The sequence below is a fragment of the Molossus molossus genome, unplaced genomic scaffold (assembly GCF_014108415.1).
Source record: "Molossus molossus isolate mMolMol1 unplaced genomic scaffold, mMolMol1.p scaffold_m16_p_21, whole genome shotgun sequence".
Taxonomy (NCBI): Eukaryota; Metazoa; Chordata; class Mammalia; order Chiroptera; family Molossidae; genus Molossus; species Molossus molossus.
The window spans coordinates 22296753-22305965 of record NW_023425357.1 but is presented as its reverse complement, the minus strand read 5'-3'; positions in this window follow the sequence as shown (position 1 = coordinate 22305965).

The window sequence follows — 9213 nt, the reverse complement described above, 5'->3', positions numbered from 1 at the left end:
CCTAAGCAAAAAATGTTTGAAATGGAGCATTTGCAGATGTTACCGCCTCTACCCCTGGGCCACCCTTTGGCTAGCTCATTCATTCATGCAACAAGTATTTCTGAGCAGTGACCGTGCCTGGCATTGTTCTGGGCTCTGGGGAAATAACTAACAAAGCCTCTGCCTTCATGGCCCTTGCGTTGGGGTTAGGGCAGGGGAGACGGGCAACAAATAAATGAGTCAGTGTATGGTAATGATGGGAGAGAGAGAGAAAGGCAGGAGGGGAGATGGCAGCACAGGTGGGAGTCGGGTGGAGCTTGTTTGTATTTTTACATAGGGTTCTCAGCTAAGTCCCTAAGGAGACAGTGGTATTTGAGCTGAGACCTCAGTTAATGGGAGAGCCAGCCACTAGGCTATTTAGGGCAGGGGGAGTATTCTAGGCAGAGGGAACTGTCAGTGCAAAGTGCCTGTGGCAGAAGGGAAGTGGTATTACCCAGCAGAGCAGGGAGGCCAGCAGGCTGGTGCTAAGTGATCAAGAGGGAAGCCGGGCCCTGGCCGGTTTGGCTCAGCGGTTAGAGCGTCCGCCTGTGGTCTGGAGAGACCCGGGTTCGGTTCCCACTAAGGGCATGTATCTCGGTTGCAGTTTGTCCCCGGCCCTGGTTGGTCGTGCGGGTGGCAGCCACTCGATGTGTCCCTTCACGTCGATGTTTCTCTCTCTCTCTTCCTCTCTCTCCGTGTCACTCTGTCTGTACAAAAAATGGAAAAATGTCCTCAGGTGAGGATTAAAAAAAAAAAAAAAAAAGAGGGAAGCCGGAACTCTGGCAGGTGTTGCTCAGTGGTTAGAGCATCAGCCCTTGCACTGAAGGGTCCTGGGTTCGACTCCCATTCAAAGGCACATGCCTGGGTTGCAGGTTCAATGCCTGGCCCAGGTCAGGGAACATGTGGGAGGCAATTGATCAATGTGTCTCTCTCACATTGGTGTTTCTTTTTCTGCTCTTCCTCCTCCCTCCCTTCCACCTTCTGTAAAATATCCTCTAGTGAGGATTAACCCAAAAAAAGGGAAGGCAGGGGGTGAGGCCAAAGAGGTGGGACAAGGCCGAGGAGAGTAGGGCTCAGCACATTGCTTTAAGGGCAGGATGTGGGCGCCAGTGCCCTGGCACAGGGCCAAGCACAGAGTGCGTGCCTTCCCTTGCCTGTCTTTGGATTTGAATTTCAAATGCAAAGTGTCACTGTGTTAATGGAAAACTCCTTAAACCACTATTTTCAAGTCTATATGAAAAGGGGGCATCGAATCGTTTTAAAATTTTTTCTGCTTCAGTTTTTAATGCTTTTAAACATTTTCTCGTATTTAGTGATAAATTACGTTAAGAACAAAGCCAATTCGGTCTGGGTGACTTTTCTCTAATGAGTTGTTTCATGCTGGTTGGTGAAATTTTATCAAGGACTTATGCATCTGTCATTACATGTGCTATTGATCTGTAATGGTTTTCAGAAATAGAATTTTTTTTTTCCCCTATGGCTCTAGAACATTCCATTACGAGAGGGTACAATAATCATTTAACTAAGTTTCTGGGACTGCATATTAGAGAAGGGTTTGATTTAATGATCTCTCCCTTCCTCTCTCCTCCCCCCTCCCTCTGCTTGCCCCCCCCATCTCTCTCTCTCTCTCTCACACACACACACACACACACACACACACACACACACACACACATCTTGACTGTATCTTACTAACAGGTGATCCAGATGGGACATTTCTTTTTCAGAAGGGTCATCTTCTGGGAAGGCAGAGGGCACGCCTGCTGGCGGCTCCGTGCCCCTGTCTGCGGCAGAGCCTGCGCTCAGTGCAGCGAGGAAGCCCACCTGAGCGAAGCGCAGCCCAGCCCCCTTCTCCGCTGCTGCTCCCCCCACCACGTCACCTGGAAGTTCCCGCCAGTCCTGACTGTGTCCCACTCCTTCCAACCCCGTGCCTTTACCAGAGGGACCCGCCCTCTGGAACCCACCCCCATTCTCGGGCCCCAGTTTGCAGACCAGCTGAGACAGGACCTCTGGGCACACTGTCCCTGGCAGGTGCGGCCACCCGCTCTACTTTGCCCCGTGGCTCTGGTACGCATCCTCCCTGGGGTATTCCTCCTGCCAGGTTGGCAGCAGTGCTCAGTGGTCACTGTACGGGCTCTGGAGACAGGCGGTCAAGGTCAAATCCAGCTCTTGTTGTTACATACTTGGTTCATGTTGACAAAACATGCACCCACCACACACACACATGCACACACACACACACACAAAGGGAAGGAGGACAGTGCTGTTGGGTATTATTCTCAGTCTCTACTTCCCTCCGGCTGGGTCCTCTACCCCAGGCCCAGCTCCCTTGGGCAGCCTGTCCGTCCAGCTCCCTCTCCTTGCCCATGCAGGCCCAGGAGCGCCATGGTTCACTGCCTTTGCTGGTTCAGCCCTGCACTGTCCCTCGTTGCCTCCTGCAGGCCCTGCCCACACCGGCCCGGGGACCAGCTGGAATGGGCCAGCTGTTATCTGCCGGGAGCCCCCGATTCTCAAGGCCTCTTCCCCTTGTCTCAGGGCTTCACCACCTTCACCCCGATACAGCCCGGCCGCGAGGCGCAGCCCCTCCCAGATCCTAAACGGACCAGGGCAGAAGCCCTCCAGCCTCAGGTTCCTCTGTGAGTCCCTGACAAGGGTCTCTTCCAAAGGGCCCATGGTCTTCCCCTCTGCTCCCTACCGTTTCCTGTTCTCCCCGCAAATCCTCGGGTAGCCCCTAGATGATGTCTTTGTGCATCTTAGGAAGAGGTGCCCCTTCCTCAGGACACTTTGCTTCCATCTGGTGGGAAAGCACTATAATGTACTTACTTGAGATCTAGAAAATATACAAACCTGGTCCGGCCGGTGTGGCTCAGTGGTTCGCCAGTTCGATTCCCGGTCAGGGCACATGCCCAGGTGGTGGGCCAAATCCCCAGTGTGGGGGGGGGGCATGCAGGAGGCGGCCAATCGATGTTCTCTGTCATCGATGTTCCTCTCTCTCTCCCTCTCATTTCCTCTCTCTGTAAAATCAATAAAGGAAAAATAAAAAAATAAATAAACATACAAACCCAGTGTCCGTACCGGAATGGCAGGCTCCCTACAAGGCCATCTCTGCACAGTGACAACCTGTACTCTAGGCCCTGCCTTCCTGGCTTGTCTCTGCATACCATATACGAGCTCTCTCCAGCTCTTCTCTCATAACTAAGCATGAGGCTTTTCTCCATCCTGGGAGGAACCCTAAGATCAAGTGGGCAAGACCAACATCTTGCTGCAGAGATCAAGTACCACCCACCCTGTCCTGCCCTTTCCTGTCCAGAGGTGGTACATTCCTATTGGACCTTAGAGGTAGATGCTTTCAGGGAGAGCATGTTCAAAGAGGGAAGTTAACAGGTGTCAACCTACGTGTGGGCAAATTATTTTCTCTACATGTGCTGGAGACCTGGCCCATCTCGTGTCAACCTTCACTAGCCTGTGAATTCGTCCTTTCCCCCATTTTACAGACAGAGAATTTGAGGCTCCCTGTGGCTAAGCAGGCCTCCAGGGTCACCCTGGGTGTCCTGTGTGGTTCAGCCCAACTCCTGACAGCTCAGTAAATTGGAATAAGAGCCCAAAGGACACGGGAAATGTGTTCACCAGGACGCACTGTTCCCCACCCTCCTGTGTTTCCTGCGGCCGCTGGGCACGCGGGGTCACCCGCACATGGCAGGATGTGAGCTGGATGTCAGTTCCACTTAGGGGACATTTTCACCCTGCAGTCAAAAGCCATTTAAGAAACGCCGGAAAGTTGATAATGGAGGTGCTGGTAACCTTTAATGACAGTGGCACTTGCAAAATGTCCAGCTCAGGAAGGGCTGACGCGTGATCCAAAAAGCTCTTGTTAGAATCCGGGCGTCTTCGGCAGTTAGCATTAGCGGGAAATGCCTTCGACGAACAAAAACACAGGAAAGGTTAATGGCCTTCTCTGCTAAAGTGATTCGGGGGTTTTATCTCATGTCCTGACTCATCCTCAGAGAGTGCATGCTGAAGATTTCTTTTTTTTTCTTTTTGGTAATCAGGAGAAAAATTGATTACCAAAATTATAATTAAGAGCTGGGAAAATATGCAACAATTTGGCTGCTTCATTTAGCACATATTTCAGGTTAATTGCGTGATTTTACTAATGAAGATATTTGCATGAATATTTTCAGTGGCTACATTTAGCTTACCGTGTAATAAATACTCGGCGAAGGAGATGAGTTTACGTTTCGTGGAGCGTAGGACAAAGGCTGACACTCTCAGACGTGCAGAGGGACAGCCTCACGTCACATGTCAGGACCTTCATTAGTATTTCGTGAAACCACCCTGGCAGAGTTCTTGCTGTCTACTTACACAACTTGGTCCTCTTCTAATCTTGAAAAGGACTAGAAGATTCCAAGGAAGGTGAAAAACCACCTTTATTACCAATTTTTTTATTTTTTTTTATTTTATTTTATTTTTTTTTATCCTCACCTGAGGACATTTTTCCATTTTTTGTTCAGATAGAGTGGGAGGGAGAGAGAGAGAGAGAAACATCGATGTGAAAGGGATACATCGAGTGGCTGCCACCCACACAACCCAACCAGGGCTGGGGACAAACTGCAACCGAGGTACATGCCCTTAGCGGGAACCGAACCCGGGTCTCTCCGGACCGCAGGCCGACGCTCTAACCGCTGAGCCAAACTGGCCAGGGCTATTACCAATTTTTTTAAAAGATATGTTACATTGTCCGGCCAGTGTGGCTCAGTGGTTGAGCGTCGACCCATGCACCAAGAGGTCGCTGGTTTGATTCCCGGTCAGGGCACATGCCCAGGGTGTGGGCCAGATCCCCAGTGGGGGGCATGCAGGAGGCGGCCAATCGATGTTCTCTCTCACCGATGTTTCTATCTCTCTCTCCCTCTCCCTTCCTCTCTCTCTAAAATCAATAAAGAAAATAAAATAAAATCCCACCAGCAGTGTGGGAAAGGTTTTAGCTATCATTCGAAAATGATAGCTCAAAAAGTTGCATTTCGCCCTGGCCGGTTTGACTCGTGGTTAGAGCGTCAGCCTGCGGTCCAGAGAGACCCGGGTTCGGTTCCCGCTAAGGGCATGTACCTCGGTTGAAGTTTGTCCTTGGCCCTGGTTGGGTTGTGTGGGTGGCAGCCACTCAATGTGTCCCTTTCACGTCAATGTTTCTCTCTCTCTCTCTTCCTCTCTCTCCCTCCTGCTCTATCTGAACAAAAAATGAAAAAATGTCCTCGGGTGAGGATTAAAAAAAAAAAAAAGTTGCATTTCTTTAGTTACTAGTGGAATATGTGATCCTCGGCCATTTATGCTTCTCCTTTGTGAATTGCCAGCAGCAGGGTGTTGCCCAGGTTTGAAAGTTGGGTTCTTCGTTATTTTTTTTCTGGTTTGTAGGATCTTTCTATGTTTTCAGGATAAGACCATTAATCTGTTTATATGCTCCAAATATTTTTCCATCGACTGATACATTTTTCTTGGTACAGAAGATAACATGATCACATTTTGCTCACCGTGTGCAGTCTCTGTGAGAGGCCCCGGCCCAGACACAGGAGCCGCTCCCGGAAGGACTGGCAGGTCAGCGTGGTCACACCTGCTGCCGGCGTGGTACATGCTTGCCCGGCTACAGTCACTGTCAAGGTGTTTTATCGCGTTAGTTCAGTTAATGTTCACCACGTTGCTGGCATTTTTACAGATGAGGAAATGGAGGTTCTCCAGGCTTTGGTCCCTGGCCCAAAGCCAGGATCAGAACCCAAGCAGTCTGTCTCCGGGGCCAGAACCTGACTGCAAGGTGTTGCACCAGATGACAGAGCAAGCATCCGTGGCTGGGAACTTGTACCAACTAGGAATGCTTGGCACATGTAACAGAAGATCCAATTGCTTGAACAAATAGGAATTTTCTTAAGCGATGTTTAATTATTGTTACGTGTGACGTGAATGACTTGTGTGTGAAGCATCTCTGACGGCGTCTGTGACGATGTGAGTTTTATAGATATTGGAGCCTATTCTGTGCTGCTCTGGGTAAAGGCTTTCCAGAGAAGGCGGTGGCTGAACGAACATGTGAAGTCAGGGCTTGGTTGATGGTGGAAGACGGCCTTGGGCAACCACTGGTGGTACAAGCTTGGTAGAAACGTCAGGGGCACCCAGCCGGTGCGGCTCAGTGATCGAGTGTCAACCCATGCACCAAGAGGTCGAGGGTTCGATTCCTGGTCAGGGCACATGCCCAGGTTGTGGGCCCGATCCCAGTGGGGGGCATGCAGAAGGATGCCAATCAATGTTCTCTCTCATTGATGTTTTTATCTCTCTCTCCCTTCCCCTCTCTGTAAAATCAATAAAGGAAAAAAATATATACAGAAAGAAAGAAATGTCAGGGGCATCTGCACTTAGTATCTGTTTCAGTGGACATGCCGGGGACATCCTGTGGGGCTGGAAGCCTCCTAGTGATTTAGAAGCATCACTAGTCGGCTCTGGTCAATCTAAGGTGCATCTTTCTCCAACCCAACCACCCCACGCAGGTGCAAGGGCCGGAGAACCCCCGGTGAGGCTGGAACCCTCATTATAAGGCTCTCAGTGGCTTCACTCTCCTGCTTGCTATGAAATGAGACAGCAAAGCTCTGAGAGCCACAGGCCAGTGAAACCTTCCCGCTGGTCACCGTTAGCGTCCCAGGGGATGGACAGACAGAGGAGAGTTGGATGGAGAGAGGGGCTTGGACCCTCCCACACTGGGCCAGCTAAGGTTTCTCTTTCCAAGGGAGGGAATGGCTTCTCTTTCCAAGCTAAGGCTCCCCGTGAGTTGAAGCTGGAAAATGGCAGGAAACCTCAAAAAAGCACAAAATATTGTTCCTTTCAGAAGCTATTCAGCTTGTCTCCAAAATACAATGAATGATCCGAGATCAGATCCCAGATGGGGGGGAAGTTGCTGCCTGGCATAGTGTGGGATAATGGGATATCGATTATTATTTAGATAATAGCACTGGCTGAATAGCAAGCTTCCCGAACTTGGTCATTGTGCTCCGGTTAGAGAAGAGGAGGTCCTCGCTCCTAGGGGATGCGTGCTGACGAGTCGAAGGACAAAAGGTCACAATGGTTCCCACTTCTTCTAACTCGGAGTCCGTGGGAGGCTTGCTGAGAAGACAGGAAGAGAACAGGCTTGTTCAGGGCGTATGTTGACAAGCGATGCATCTACCTGAGGGGTTACGCGTGGGGGTGTGCGTTCTGTCCTTGCAACTTCTCTGTAGTTTTGGAATTTTTTCAGATTACACTTTTTTTTTAATGTTATTTAACATTCTAGGTGTAGCTGTCATGTGTGCTAAAGAATGACAGTTGCTGAGAGGACCAAGTACACAGTCCTCAGCCCTTCAGGGATTTGCCCCAAATGATCTACGGGGCTGCACAAACCCCGCAATGGGGACAGGTTCCAACGGACAGCTCAGCTGTCACTTCTCAGGGGCAGCAGCACGGAAGGTCAGGCCCTTCCGGGGTAGCCTGTGCTCAGTGACCCATCAGTGCTGGTGCATGGAGGCCTGGCCGTCTCCGCCCAGCAGGGGACAGCTCTGAAGGTCACCCCAGCTCCGTAGCTCCCAGGGTGCCGGCCAAGGCTACATGGCCGCTGGACGCCCCCTGCCCGGGCTGCTCCCCTCCCAGCCGCAGTGCTGATCCAGGGCACCCCCAACAGATGATCGACTGCATACCAGCCCCATCCCCCAGTCAGGGTCCCCGGGGTTCCAACCTGTAGACTCCTCCATCCCCGTCACCGCGCCTCGCACACCGCCACGCCCACGCCACCACCATCCCGTATCCTTCCGCGCACACATCACGCACCACGAACATGTCTTTGAAGCAGCTTTATCTGAAATATTTCCTACATGCAGACAAAAAGAGAAGACAAGATGACGAATGCACTTTATCAAGCTTTATCAAGTCTTAGCCAAATGTTACATTGGCTCAAATCTCTCTGTTTTTCACCGATTTGGCTGAGGCCTCCCACGTGCGGTGTCCGGTCCCTTTCCACCCGCCTCTCTCCTGAGGCCCTTCCATCACCAGTTCGGTGTTTCTCCTTCGTGTGCTGGTTTTTATACTTTTAGTATGTATTTATGCATCCGTAAACAATATGTGGTATTGGTTTTTTATTTTATATAAATATTCTCATCCGGACCGCATCATTTCTCAACTGGCTATTTCCACCCGTGCTGTTGGTGAGGTGCGACCCATGGATGCATGTGGTTTAGGCACATTCAATCCGCCTTCTGTTTCCTACTCCGTTGCATTTTAATACACCCCCTCGGCTTTGTTCTTTCTCCTGCGGATGGAGATTTAAGTTGTATCAAATTGTTCCTCTCTACAACCAGGGCTGCGACTCCAGTCCTTACCTGTGGCTTCTGGGGCACCCATGACAATGTCACAACTGTGCATTTACTTATCAGGGAATTACACCTTGGGTGTTTAGCAGGAAGCCACCATCTGAATCTCTGACGAAGCCCATGGCTCAGAGTTTGGGGCCCATGAGGCAAATCCCCATCCGCACTGGCTTCTCCACCTCCTGCTTCCTGTTCCCCAGCTCCTGTCCCAGCTCCTGTAGCAGTCAGGTTTTGCTGCAGTAATGCTGTGCAATAAATAGCCCCAGATGCCAGAGGTCTGCAGGTCTAGCTTTCTCACTCATGCAGGTGAGCCAGGCTCAGCTCTGCTCTGGCCACGGGCTGGGTTCTCACATACAGCATGCATCTTTTTTATTCCTGAAGGTCAATTGCTTTCTAGGACGTGCTCTTCTTGAACGTTGGGGGCACAAGAGGCAAACCCAAACCAAAGACGCGTATGTAAATACTCTGGTCAGTGCAGCGTATGTTATGTCTGCTCGTATTCCATTGGCCAACGCAAGTGACATGGCTGAGCCCTAAGTGGGCAGCGGGGAGGTGACTCCACCTACGACGATGTCTTGGCAAGGACAGGAGGGAAAGAAGCATCCTGTACAAACAGTGCCATTTACCACAGGCACTGACCTTCTACTACCTATGTTCCTACACACACACACACACACACACACACACACACTTTCGATCACAGTCTCTTCCTCCCCATTTACCTTCTGCCCACTCCCTTCTTCCCTGCCCATTGTTTCCAGGGCTGATTTGGGTTAAGGGATGTTGAGCCAAACACATGCAAGTCAGTCAGGGTTCTACAGAGAAACAC